Below are 15,063 nucleotides of genomic sequence, written 5' to 3'. Positions count from 1 at the left end.
AAGTATGCAAGCTCTCTCTTTCATAAACCTACTATTATAATGACATATATTTATATGCCATAAAATTAACCTTTACACGTTAGGTATTAGTAACTAATTTATTTTTAAAAAAAAGTCATATTTTGCGGTCAATTAGGTGCCAGCTAGCTAATTAGGAGTGACTGTCTTATAAGTTCCAAATTAAAAATTTAGTGTTAAAATTAATAATAACCTCCTTTTTAAAAAATGGGTTATTTTGTTTTTTTTGGTATTCAAGTTTTGTTCAATTTTTGAGTTTGGTCTAACATTTGTTCAAATTTGCATTTGGTACTTGGAAAAACTTTGATCCACGTTGACTAACCCTTTATTTATTAATTTTTAAAAATCTAAAATAAAACTAATTACTTAACATCGTTGGCTTTGCCGTTAGCACGTGTAATTTAACCCAGTCACGTGCTTAGTTTCTCTGCACCATCGTCTAACCCTAACTCTGTATTTTTCTTCGTCCACTTTAGCAGCAACAGCTTGTTCTTCATTCGACTTAAAAATCTGCTGCAATTAATAACCAAACCAAAGTGAATAATCATTTTCTTTCCAATGGGAAACTAAAAACCCTAATCGAAGCAATCTTCGGATGCTATACAAGATACCTAATTAAAAAAATGAAAGTTGAAAATTGAAGTTAAGATAAACTGATTCGATTTCTTCAATTCCATGATGATTGTTGATACGAAAAATCTAATTTCCCCCAATTTTTCCCTAATTCAGAAAAAACCCCAAATTCTTATCATCTTATACAAACGTTGTGTGAGTTGAAAAATTCAAGTGATGTTAACCTGATTCAATTGGAAGAAGAGAAACTAAGATGATCATACTATCTGAAATTGAATCAATCAGAAAACAAAAACCATTTCACCTTTGCTCCTGAAAACTGATTGGGTTATTTGGTACTCAGTTTTTGACCAAAACCTGGATTTGGTCTAACATTTTTCCAACCTTTGCGTTTGGTCTAAAGACCAATGTTGACCCATGTTGACTCGGTTACATGGTGACGTATCTAACTATTGACTTGGTTTATTTTTTATGCACCCCTTAAATTATTATGTATTTACTACCAGGGGCCGCAAAAAAACGATAACTCCTTTTATGAATCCCGGTGTCCTATCTACTTTTTCTTTTTCTCATTCTCATTCTTTTCTTTTCCTGCTTCTTTCTTCTTCTCCTGTTCGATTTCGAGTGAAATTCCGAGTTAATGTGAGTGAATCAACTAGTGAAGTTGCATAGATGAAAGTGGAGTTATTCTCTGTGAATTATGAAGGAGATTTTGTTGTTGCGAATCATGAAAAAATAGAAAAATGGTAAGTTAAATTAAGGTTTTCAATTGGTTGATGTTTAGATACGAAATTGATGTGAAATTGATCAATTTGTGATGGTTTTGTTCTTAATTGAAGTATGGATGGTTATACAGGATTTAATTTTATATTCTTAAGCAAATCAATCAGAAATTAGGGTTCATACCAAATTAGGGTTTGGTTGATTCAACTTTTGGGTTTTCTGTGAGAGTCTCAGAGAAGGATTTTGAGAACAAATTCAAGCTTCTTCTGTTAAATCAAAGATGGGTTTTTGTTGGATTGAATATTGAGACTAGAATTGGTGATGTTCTTGATTTGCAGGGAAGAACTGCTGATACTGTGAATTGATATTTTGTTTGCTGCCCCGATAAAAGATGAAGATGATAAGTGCTTGTCTTTGATTCAAGAGGGTTAGGAGAGACTGAGAAGATCGAAATATTGGTGCTGAGAGATGGGTTTCACTGGAATTTGGTTTTACAGTAAAAACTGGTGCTCAAGTTGAAGACAAAATTAGAGATGAGGATAAGATGGATTTTCATCTGGAGGTTTGATGTTCTGTAGGAGAGGAGGAAAGATGGGTTGTATTGGTGCTGGTAAATATGCAGATGCAATGGCTGGTTGTGTTGGTGGAACTGTTGAAGGTGGTTGTGCTACTGCAGTGGTGAAATTGAGTTGTAATGATGTCAATGGATATGTGTTGCAGAAAAATAAACCAAGTCAATATTTAGAAATGTCAGCATGTAACCGGGTCAACGTTGGTCTTGAGACCAAACGCAAAGGCTGGACAAATGTTAGACCAAATTCAGGTTTTGGTCAAAAACTGAGTACCAAAAACCAAATCACCTAAAATTATTTTAAGAGTTCATCTTTATTCTTGTTTAGTGTTATTTTCGAGACCCAAGATCGGGATGTCTCCTAATTCGATTGTCGAAAAACTCTTGGTTATACAGATGCTGATTTGAATCAATACAGATGTTGAAAAATATTCACAAAGTATATAATCTTCACTGATTCAATTGGAAGGAAAGATATATCTTGACGGCGATAATTTGGAAAGTAAGAAAAGTGAAAGAAATGGAATAAAGTTAATATTTACTTTGTGAAGATTAGTACAGTGCAAAGAACCTTATAAATTTAAATTACCCAAAGAAACAAATCGAGTTATCTGTGCGTGAAGACGAGGGAGATACAGATTGAATATCAAGTAAGTATAGCAGAAAAAAACCAGTTCTCTAATCTCAGTCGTTAATCACTTAGATGAGTGGAGATCTAATGTGGACCGTCTACATATTTGATGAGTTAAGGATATAATTAGTCATTGCTAGAAAAGATAAATATATTTTAGTAATTGAGTATTAATTGACTGAAAATTTGACTAGAGTTGTACATGGGCCGGTACAGTCCGGGTTTCCTAGGAACCCGGTACTTGTACCTTATGTTCACCGATTCCCTATTATGAGTACTTGTACATGTACCTGTACTTGTACATGTACCTGTACCGATAAGACAGGTCCGGTTCCAGTCCGGGACCGGGTTTTTACCTATGATTTTGATTCACATACATAATATCTTCTTCTGTCTCTGTAACTCTATCAACGAAGACCAAAATTTCTCTGTAACTCTATCAACGAAGACCAAATTTCTTTGCAATCTCATAGAAAAATTTCTAACCCCTTCCACTAATCTCCTAAAAGAACTTAACAGAGAAATTAAGCACACAAAATCCCCAATCACGAAACCCTAATTTCGAATTTTTACACCTGTGTCTTCAATCCCTTCACAGAAGAATACCAAAAATCTTCAAACACTCACAGAACCCTTACTTCTGCGTCTTCAAAGTTCCAACCCAATCTTCTAAGTTCTAACACATCAAAATTTTGGTTTCTTATCAGCAACAGATCTTCTCAACCTTGACTTCAAATACCCCTTCAACAACATATATCAATTTCTACCACAACCATCTGAATCTCTGCAGTAGCACCACCATCTTCTCATCAATCTGTTCACCGTTGTAACCTTATTTCAAGATTCAAATATGCAATTAAACAGTTTAATTAGACATGCAATTGATTATTAAGAACCCTAAGTTGATCAATTAAATTACTCAAAATTGGATGGATGGATTACCTGTTGTAGACTTGTTGTTGGTAATTGGTGTGGTGGTGAATCTGATTGAGACAGAGATGATGGTGAAGAAGAAGAAGAAGAAGAGTGATGGACATGGAGATGGTGAATTTGTTCTTCAGGTCCGAGAAAAAAAGAAGAATGACTGATGGTGTTGATATACATCTATACACGGATGGCCATGATTAATCCTAATCGAAAAATATACGCTACTATACACCGGGACTTATGGTCCGGGACAGGCCGGGACTCACCCCAGAACCAGTACCAGTACCGGCCTACTCCGGTTCTCAGTTTTAAGTACCTGTACTTGTTCCGACTACACCGGTTCCGGTTCGGTACGAGTCCGGTTTTTCCGGTTCCGGACCGGTACAGGTAAAATGGATCGGGTCTTGTGCAGCTCTAAATTTGACACTTCATGATTTAACTGAGTCAACACGGGTCAACATCTTTTCCAAATACCAAAAACCAAGCTGGACAAATGTTAGACCATACTCAAAAGTTCGACAAAACTTGAGTACCAAAAACAAAATAACCCAAAAAATTTAAACCGTGCAAAAAAATTAATTACCTAAAAAATAATGTTCAACCCTAATTACTTTCAACATTTTTGTTAAATACTAGCCCTACCCTGTTGACCCATTTAGTCTAACCTCACAGTCTAATATTTTAGTTTTTCTTACTTATTCAAGAGAAGGAAGTGTCCATCGTGATTGTCCACTAGCTTCTCTTTCATGGGGAATTCGTTCGAAAAATCTGCTTCTTCTCTGATTTCCTTTGACGTTTCCAAAAAAAAAAATGAATAAACTAAACCCCCACTTCTCCGCCACTGAGATTGAGTTCTCGTTAATATTAGGGGAAATTAGGCTCAGGCCCAACCCATGGATAACCCATAATATGAGGCCCCTAGATAAAAGAGTTTTATTAGTAGGCCCTGAATTAAAAAATAAATTTAATAAAAGCGAAAAGACTAAATTAGCCTCAAGTATATAAGAGGCGTCACCTACCTTTCTCTCGTTCAGACGCCATTATTTCATTTCCAAGGAGAGAGAAAACAAATCCCACTCACCTGAAATAGAAAGAAATCTAGAAAAAAAACCAAAAAATCAAGAAATCTTCCTGAAATCTGTTCCAAAACAAAGATCGAGATCAAAAACTATTCATCATTTGCTAACCCCTAAATCAGAGAAACAGATCGAAAAAGTTTCAGATTCAAAAACCAAAAAAAATCAAAAGAAACAGTTTCAGATTCAAAACCTAAATCGCCGTTGTTACTGATTCCTGTTGATGAAATACTCCGACGATTAATCACTAGGTAAGTTTTGATTTGAAGCTGTTAGTTTCGATTCATGTTGTTACTGATTCGTGGGTCGAAAATTTCTGAACTAGGGTTTGTAATGAGATTACAACAAACATAACTCATTCTGACTGATAATTCCTTTTACAGATCGGAGAAGGAGAACAATCGTTTGTGCATAAAATCCATGAAATAACTGATTAAATAGAAACAAAGGTAAGTCATGGATGTGATATAACTGATTGATTTAGTGGATTTCATTTCTGAGATGTTACTGTTTGAAAACCCTAGAAACTCTAAGTTGAATTGCAATCAACTAACTTGATTTTATTACTACATCAACTGCAGATTCAGAATCAAATTTCTTTTGGAATAAAAATGGTGAAAGGAAAAATGAATCCCCCTAGAAAAGATGATACAATTACAGGTACTAAGTTGTGAAAACTATTGTTGTCATGGTCTCATGTTTATTTCTCATATAATGCTTGTGAATATGTAATTACACAGACAAGGACATGTGTAACTATAAGTTACACACTCAAAATGTAACCACTGACTGTGTTGTGGTTTGTATATTGATTGTGTAACTTATAGTTACACATACCAAGTGAGCCTGTCACCACTGACTTGCCTAGGGATGTGTAACTAGTAGTTGCACATAAAAAATTGGTTGTGTTTAGGATGTGTAACTTGTAGTTACACATAGAAAATTGGTTGTGTAAATTAAAGTTACTCATTAATATTCATGTGTAAGTTAAAGTTACACCTTGTAGAATGTCTAGGATTGAGTGTGTAACTTGTAGTTAAAATCTACTAACTGAAGAAATTTAAAAGTTTCTAATGTAAGTGATGCTTTTGAATGTATAACTACGCAAACAAGGGCCTGTGTAACTTTAAGTTACACATTCAAAATCTCACCACTATGTTGTGGTTTGTATATTGAGTGTGTAACTTGTAGTTACACATACAAATGAGCCTTGCAGAAGTGGCTGTGTAACTTGTAGTTACACATCTTAACTGTGAGTTACACATTCAAGATGTTACCAATGACTTGCAAAGTGGCTGTGTAACTGTAAGATACACATTGAAAATCTAATCATTGACTTGCCAATTGACTGTGTAACTACAAGTTACACATGCATAATAACATAACTGATTTGGCAATTGCCTAGATAACTAAAAGTTACACATGCAAAAATATAACCTATGACTGTATTGTGTTTGTAAATTATAGTTGGACATAAAAAAATGACCCCTTTAAACCTTCATATGCATGTAAGTTAAGGTTACACAACACAGAATAGAATGATTCAGTTTGTGTACTTGGCAAATACACATAGTTTGTAACATGATTTTCATTTTGTAGTTAAAAAAGAGTGTATTTGATAAGTACACAACATACTGACTCATGCTATTTTTGTGTGTGATGTGTACAGGAAACCTAAGGCAGTCGTTGAATGCAGTAAAGGATTTAGTAAAGGTGATAAAGCCTATAGGACTGACTGATAGGGCTCATAGATATCTTAGGAGAGCTGCTTACGGAGAACTCGTAATGATGTATTACGATGACTATGATACAACTGTACCAACTACAACAAGACAGATAACTACCAACAAACACGGCGTCTTGAAGCTCTTGAACTGCTTTGACATGGATTGTGAGACACCATGTTCATTCAAGTTTGCTAATGATAAGATTATAGAGTCTACACCGGCAAAGCTGGCTGGTATATTTTGCATGCAGAGGATTGGAAGCAGAAAGGGTCAGAAGCTGTTAAAGTACTATTGTCCTAGTGATTTGACTGACAATGTTTTATACAACAAATACTTCACCGATATCAAATCTACAAAGCATCAGACGACGGTGACTAAGACAAACATTTTAGAGAAGATAAAACAACTTATGCCAAAAGGAGAAAAAGTGGGAAAAGAAAGAAAGTTGATGAAAAGGATCTAGTTTGCCTGATAGGTCTTTATCTTTGCTGTGTATTGTTTTTTGGCGACAAAAATGCCAATGGAGTGAACGCGAAATATCTTTGCTGCAACCTGCCTTGTTGTGACCTGTTTCCTTGCAGTTGATGCAATGAACTTTCCTCTTCACCTTCTTCTCGTGTTTACTTATAATCCTTTTCCCTGGTGGTCTACCTGGTTGCTTCTTCACGGTAGGTGGGTTGACGGTGTCGTCTGGATGATATTCAACAGTCCTGTTGTAGTTGGGAATCGGCTGGATGGCATGCATATAAGTCTTCCTAAAATAGTCTCTTGTAAAATACGGTGAAATGAAATCAATAGCCTCACGTTTAATCTTGCGTATGGCTGCAAGAGCATGAGCACAAGGAAAACCATATACGCGCCACCTGGAAGAAAACAAAAAACAAATCAAAAATCAGTTAGTTGCACATACAAATCATAAAACACTCAAAATTAGCTAGCTACAGGTGCATGTACAGGATGTGTATCTTTAAGTTACACTTGCAAAATAAATTTGTAACTATTATTAACACATGCATATATGTAATGTAAAGTGGATATACACATTCTTAAAAAAAAAGAACATACAAAGAGAAGAAAAAAGCATAAGAAACCAAACCTTTGACAGGTGCAAGTCTCGTGTTCGAGGTCCACCATGTGAGACCTTTCACTAATAACTTCAAACACGGTAGTATTAGCAACCAATACTTCCCAAGCCAAACCTTCATCTTGAAGAGCCACAAGCTTTTCTTCATACTCAGGGGTTAATGGAGTCATCATATTAGCACCAATTTCACGACGCTCCGCCATCAAACACATTATTTTCCTCCTAATCTGAAAAGGAAAAAAAAACTCATCAATGCATAAAGTGACAAAACATGAAATAAAAAGACAACAAAACAACAAAACAGACACACACACTCAATTAACCTGATCAAGAAGAGCAGATGCAGGCATCTTCTTGTGAACCAGAACCCATCTATTGACTGATTCTGCTAGAGTACTAGATGTTCGTCCATACCGACAACCTTTGAAATAGGCATTCGCATATGCTTCAGGTGGGATTGTCTCGATGTAATCAGCCACCCAATCGCAGTTCAAATCTCTAATCTTCTGTATGGCTTTCGCATGGTTTTCAGGTGAGAGTGCGTATGTCGCCTCTCGGAAATGGTCCATCACAAGTGAGTACCTAGGATTTGTTGCAGTGATGGGTATATTCTTCGTCAAATGATAGTAGCAGAAGCTGTGGAACCCATCTGGATAAACAAGTGGAACACCTTGCAAGAGTCCTTCATGGCGATCCGAAAGGAAGGTGATTGGCCTCCCATCACCAACAACTTCTTTCAAATTCCTTAAAAACCACTCCCAGTTGTCGATCGTCTCAGAATCGACTAGTGCAAAAGCAAGGGGGAAAAATCCTACAAAAAAAATTGTGCAGAATCGAAAGAATAATAAGTTTCACACATGCTAAAACAAATATGTAACTTAAGGTTACACATGCTAAAACAAATATGTAACTTAAGGTTACAGATGCTGTTTTCTTAGTTACACACTGAGTAAAGTAATGTGTAACTGAGAGTTACACATGTGTAACTGTTAGTTATTTGTCAACTGAAGTTGTTCATAAAAAAAAAAAACACATATAAAAAACATACCTTTACCACCATTGATCCCAGTAGCTGCCATCAAGCAACCTTTGAATGTACCAGTAAGGAAAGTAGTATCCAAGTATACCATTGGACGACAAAACCGGTACCCTTTGATGCATGCATCAAATGCGATGAAAATCCGCTGGAACTGTTTATTTTCACGTTCAAACTTTATCACACTACCAGGGTTGGTTTCCCTTATAGCATCAATATACCATACCAAGTGCGAGTAGGACTTGACATCGTCGCCATAAATCGTATCATAAACCTTTTCCCTAGCATTATATGCCTGGTAGTACTCCATGTTGATCCCATAGTTGGTCTGGAAATCAGCAGCAATTTGCTTGGGCTTCTTGTGAGGATTTTTGCGAACTTCTTCCTCAATCAAACTAGACGAGAAGCTGGTGGAGTAAGTTTGGTTCAAGTTGCGTCCACCAGCACCACAAATGTGCTCAGGGTTATAAGACCTGACCTGAAGAGATTCATACAAAATATAAACAATTCAACCAAAACACAATATGGTGCCAAAAACATCATGTGTAAACCAAAGTTACACATACTGTAACAAAATATAACATATGCTAAGCATTAGATGACAGAACACGGAAAACCTACCTGAAACATTTCGTTCATTTCATCGATAGAAGCTGCATGGAATTTCCAGCCGCATTTTTCATCTGCACACTTAGCCGTGAACCTAGAACGCTCATTGTGAGTTACAATCATTTGGAAACCAGTGCGAAGACGATACTTGGTAAAAGCAACCATGACTTGCTTAACTCCTTCAACAAACACATGGCCAATATCACCAAGAACCTTGGGCCAACCATCCGATAACAAAGGTTTCGCTGGCTTACTTTTATCTTCCAAATACATTGCAACAATAAGATTGTTTGTGGACGAAGACGTACTACTAGACCCATTAGAAATAGAAGAATCTGCCCTAGAGCTAGAGGAAGAGGCCACACGAGGAACATTTTGCAAGAAAATATCAACACTGGTCTTCTGTTTACTATTTGTGATAGATATAAGAGCTTGCAAAGAAAAATCACAGTCAAGCGGAAAATCTTTCCCACTTTCTCGAAAGAAGAAAGTAATACCAAGTGGAGTATTCTGCTTCCATTCCTTGCAAACTTGTTCCTTAAACTCATCAAGTTTGATATCAGTATTAACACGCAGGGTAATGAAATCAGAAAAGTAGCGAACAACAGCAATGCAACTAACAGCAGCGCAACTAACAACATCCATGACAACCTGAAAATATCAAATACACAATAAGAATATCAAAATTTGAAAACGAACGCAATTCACTCGGGGGCGTTGCCCCCTCGTGAGAAGTATATTCTATGCGGCAAGCTAAATATAAGTAAAAGATACAGATGATACAATTGTTTACAAATAAAACATGTTACAGGACATATATATGTAACTTCAACTTACACATTCTTAAAATACAACAGGATATATATGTGTAAACTAAAATTACACATGTTGTAACTAAAAAAACATCTGCATCTTCCTCACACATGCTTAAAAATACAAAGAGGATATATATGTGTAAAATAAATTTACACATGCTGCAACTAAAAAACATTTGCATCTTCTTTAAGCATGCTTAAAATACAACATGATATATATGTGTAACCTCAAGTTACACATACTGTAACAAAAAAAACAGCATGTATACAAATCAATTTGAAGTTGTTTTTTTGAAACAAAATTGTTTCTTCATACTTCTCTCAGTATCAACAAAAAGTAAAACAACAAATTAACAGATCGCACATGAAAGAACAACAAAATAATTCAAAAAAAAAAATTGAAAACAGATCTGAAATCAAAAACAACATAAAATTCTTACCTAGATTTGTTGTTTTCTTTCTTCTGAAACAATGTTTATTTTGTTCCTCTTCTCAGTATCAAACAAACATGTGTAAGCATCAACAAAAACATGTGTAAGTATCAAAAGTGACAAAAATAGATCGAAACGGTAAAATCAAAATCAATTGAATTTGAAAACTAAATCGAAATCACAATTCGTACCTATTTTGATTTATGTATTCCCAACTGTCTTCTTCCTCTTCTCAGACTCAACAAATTCGAAACAGAACAAAAATCGTAATCAGTAGAAGATCGAGATTCAAAAAATCGATGAGAAAACTAGTGAATCAAGCAACAGAAAAGCTAAAAACGAACAAACCTATTTGTTGTTCATCAATGCAGCTTCACTATCTCGTCAGATCTGAAAAACAGACGAATACACCTCAACGAATTGAGACAAAATTCGTTTTCTTCTTCTTCTCGTTTATGTTGTTCTTCTTCTCGTTTTCTTCCTATCAAATTAACGAAAATCAGTATGAAAATATCAAAATTCACGAATTCGTCTAAAGAAAAATCTCCAATTCTGTTTCTGAACGAGAGCGGAGAGAAGAAAGAGCTGAATCTGATTTGGTTTTCAGTTTCTGGTAGGTATAAAACGTCTATAAATAGGGAAGGTTAATTTCGGTATTTTTACTTTTATTAAAAATCCTGATGACGTCAGCAATCTGGGAAAATTGAAAACCAGGCCCAAAAAAAAAAATCTGGGCCTAGAAATATCAAAAACGGTAAGTGTGGAGTTGAGGGTGTAAGATCCATTTTGTGGGGCTTGTATATGGTTGAACCCATATAGTAGGGGGTTCTAGTATTTTTCACTTAATATTAGTGTTTAACTTGAATCTCTTGACTTTATGGGGTTATATTTAGTTATTTTGATTGAAAAATATGAAGAACTTTTTAACCAGATGTTTGGTTGTATTTAATCAAAGTGTGGGTTGTATTTAGTTATTTACCTTTCTTTTTTGTTTTCTTTTTGTTCAACCGCGTTAATATATTTGCGGGGTTTGAATCTTGAACATAAACTCAAAATGTTTGAAACTGATTTTGATTTGAGATCAAATTAGATAGATATTTTGTATTATTTATGACTGTTCTTAACCTTATAATAGAGTTTTTTATTTAAATATTTTGATGTATTTGGCTACGAAAGAAAAATGTGAAAAATCCAGATTTCATCCTTGTTTTTCTTTTGTGAAATTCTGTTTTGCATCTGTGTTTTTAGTGAAAAGTTGATTTTTATCATTATTTCGAGCGAAAAATTGTCTTATCATTTGTGTAAGTTTCAAATGAAATTTTTTATTTTCACTTTTTATGTTTCTTTTTCATTTTTATTTGTGTTTTCCTTTGTTTAGAGTGAGAAATTGGGTTTTCAACCGTGATTGAGATTAAAATTAAGATTAAGGAGGAGATATTTTTCCAGTAAAAATAAATTCTCGGGGAAGAAAAAAAATCCTTTTTAAAGAGGGAAGAAGAGAGATTTTAGGGGAACGTTTTGAAAGTCAAGAAATAAATTTGGAGAGTAAAAAACTTTGAAATCACTACGTCCCATCCAGAGGATTAAGACAAGGGAATCCTCTATCCTAATATCTCTTTATTCTCTGTATGGAAGCATTATTTAGAATCCTAATGCAAGATGAAACACAAGGAAAAATTAGTGGTATTAAGGTAATGCCAAATGCGTCGTTTGTCACTCACTTATTGTTTGCTGACGACTATTTAGTATTCTGCGAAGCTGTCAAAAATTAAACTGAAAATATTCTCTGTATTGTTGACAATTTTCATAAGTGCTCTCTAGTTAACTCATAAATTTGCTAAAACAAGGGTTTTCATCGACAAGAATCTCCCCATGATACCCACGTTGTTATTCATTGTTGGTGTTAATCAAATTTCTTTAACGACAACTACTTAGGTGCCCCTTATTTACTAACCAGTCTAAATGAAGCATTTTATGATCTCATTATTGATAAACTGAAGGCTAGACTATGTGGTTGGGAAGGGAGAAATTTAAACTAATTGATAGGGCCGTTACGGTTAAGAGTGTTACTTCCACCCTAGCTGTGTACGACATGAATATAAAACTTGTAATGAGTCAAGTAAGATTCAGAGAGTTTATTTTATTTTTTTTGATACAAAATTCAAAGAGATTTTCTCTGAAGGAGGATATAAAAAATCCAAAAGGAGTCTTACTAAAGGCCTGAGATTTTGTTTGCAAGGATATGAAAGATGGGGGTATTAGTTTCATGAACATGACCAGGTTCAACGAGGCTCTAATCACGAAAAATGGATAGAAAATGATTAAGAAACCTAATTATGTCGGCAAGAATAATGAAGGCTAAGTATTTCAACAAAACAGACATTATGGACATTTTTACCAAGGCTAAAAATTCGATTCTTGGATATGAAAAGGGATACTAACTGATATCTCCAACATCCAACAGTTGGGTATTTGGAAAATAGGGATGAGAGAAGCATTAAAATTTGGGAGGATAGTTGGATCCCTGTTCCCATAGTAAGAATATCATCTTGTCCTACCAATATATCCAATGTTTTAGATATCATTCAAGTGGTTGTTCATTGGAATATCACCTTACTAGAGAGGTGCTTTAAGCATTACATTGTGAACAAGATAAAAAATATCGAAATAATTGGAGCTACATATGAGGTCAATATTAGGTGGTCTTTTACTTCATCTGGAGTGTTCTCTGTCAATTGTATATATGATAGGCTAGCTAACCAAAACAAGAAAATGTAGGAAATTTCCCAAATTGGAAGCGATATAGAAGCTGGATATATCCCCTTCCATTAAAATGTTTATGTGGAAAGCATCACACTCTAACGTTCTTACAAGAGAAAGAGTTGCTAGAATTTTACATTATATAGATCCAATCTGTAAAACATGCAATGCCTCAAATGAATCTCACTCTCATATATTGATTCATTGGAACTTCATCCAATCTATTTAGAAAGAACTTGGTTTTGATCCTCACTATGTGTACGGGAATCACTCTGATTTCCATGAATGGTTAACTAGTTTGCTAAACCAAAAATGGAAAAACAGAACTAATATCGTGTGGGTTGAATTATGTGCAACTGTGCTATGGTAAGTATGAAAATCCAGGGCTAAATATATTTGAGAAAGTGACAATGTGCAAAGGAATGAGCAAAGCTCATTGAAATCCACATCAATTAATGAGTATCTGGTTATTAAAGAACCAGTGAACAACAACCACCATCATGTGTCATACAACTTTGAACAATCCCAAAGAAAAGTGATTGAATTCACAATGGACTAGATAAAAACATATTTCCTAGTTCTACAAATAATTTGTGCTAGCTACATTAATACTTCTTCTGGTAAAACATAGATATGCCTAATCCAATCCTATCTAATGCTTCCAAGAATTGCAAAGGAGAAAGGAGTTTTTCAATCAGACGTATTGAATCTCAACAAAGTTCGAATGAAATGGCACAAAAATCTTTTCAATGGGAAGCTCAACTAGGAGTAAAAATAGACATTGAATCAAACACTCACCAAGTGGTGAAGCTGGTATTGAAATTACACGCTGAAGCTATCATAAGAAGATTCATAAACATCATTAACATCCACAACTGGGCGTATTCTCACAAGAAACGTTTTATCATTAATAATCTTAGTATTATTCCTAAAAACAAAAATTATTTAGTTGTTAACCTTGTTGCAACTGGAAGTCACCTCCCATATTTTTCTTGTTAGGAAGGCAGTAGACTTACAGACCTTTTTATTCAGTTAAATGAATTCTTTGGTCGGATGGATATCCCGTTATCGTAAAATGTTAGCAACAACTAAGGATACATTCAGAGACTATTATGTAAGATTTTGCTGCACTTTTATTCATAATAAAGAAGGAGTAATTTTAGAAAAATAATATTATGATTTTTTCCACAACCGTATTTGTGAATATATATAAATTTTAAATTAGTTTCCAATTTTTTTATAATATGTATAAGGTTAGTTTTGTAATCAAATTTTAGTAGGATTAACTTTAGGTTATTGATACATGATACCTTACTGATGTGTTTTTAATACAAAAATTAAATTAAAAATTGGGTTAGAATTTTTTTTCCCTTGTAACTCTATGTGTGTTGTATTTTTCGAGATCTCGAACTCTTAAGTTACAATGGATTAAAGAAGAAACCGCCTTCAACAAACATCAAAAGATAGAAGTTGCAAGGAACATAATAAATGGAATTGTATACCCAAAGCTCACCTAGGTAAAACTTGCTTCCTTAATAGTATGAGAAAATATAAAATAATGTCTTATGTTTGCATTTAATTGTTCTGATTCACTATATAGTACTATGTGTTAGATTTGGTCTCAATTTCTTTTTTTATCATCATAAAAGATAAATAAAATAATTAATAATGTTTAGAAGAAAATTCTTCATTAATAAAGATTTCTAATATGTTGAATTGCTAAAAAAAAGTCATTATTGGTAAGATTAAGGTGATTATGGATAAAATTAGGGTCACGAAGTAGATTGCACCAAACCTTACATGCACAAATATAAGTCAAGATTCAATTCACTAGTAATCTGATAAAGATATATACCTTAATCTCATTAATTTGAAAGAATCCACATTGGCGCACGTTGTTCTCCTTGTAAGGGTTGGCCATTGGAATCTTCTGATTATACACACATACATACGTCTGAGAGACCGTGTTGAGGAATATTTTAAAGAAGGCATTTTATGGTTTTTGACTTGGGATTTATTTTTCTATAAAATACTAGGTGTGGTTAATAGACCACAACACCGAAAACTGGATCACCCATGTTT

The 15,063-nt window shown here is 34.3% G+C and overlaps 2 long non-coding RNA genes across 2 annotated transcripts; both read left to right on the top strand.

The window, feature by feature from the left end:
* The first annotated feature begins 1,105 nt into the window (after positions 1-1,105).
* On the top strand, positions 1,106-2,280 carry LOC113340247. Its single transcript, XR_003355415.1, has 2 exons — positions 1,106-1,337; positions 1,653-2,280. It is a non-coding gene; the product is annotated as an uncharacterized LOC113340247 (long non-coding RNA).
* A 2,456-nt stretch (positions 2,281-4,736) lies between these two features.
* LOC113339996 lies at positions 4,737-6,217 on the top strand. Its single transcript, XR_003355234.1, has 4 exons — positions 4,737-4,770; positions 4,903-4,968; positions 5,101-5,179; positions 6,189-6,217. It is a non-coding gene; the product is annotated as an uncharacterized LOC113339996 (long non-coding RNA).
* Positions 6,218-15,063: the final 8,846 nt, after the last annotated feature.

Source organism: Papaver somniferum, unplaced genomic scaffold (assembly GCF_003573695.1).
Source record: "Papaver somniferum cultivar HN1 unplaced genomic scaffold, ASM357369v1 unplaced-scaffold_21, whole genome shotgun sequence".
Classification (NCBI taxonomy): domain Eukaryota; kingdom Viridiplantae; phylum Streptophyta; class Magnoliopsida; order Ranunculales; family Papaveraceae; genus Papaver; species Papaver somniferum.
The sequence above is the reverse complement of the archived record's forward strand: the minus strand, read 5'-3'. Positions and strand labels throughout refer to the sequence as shown.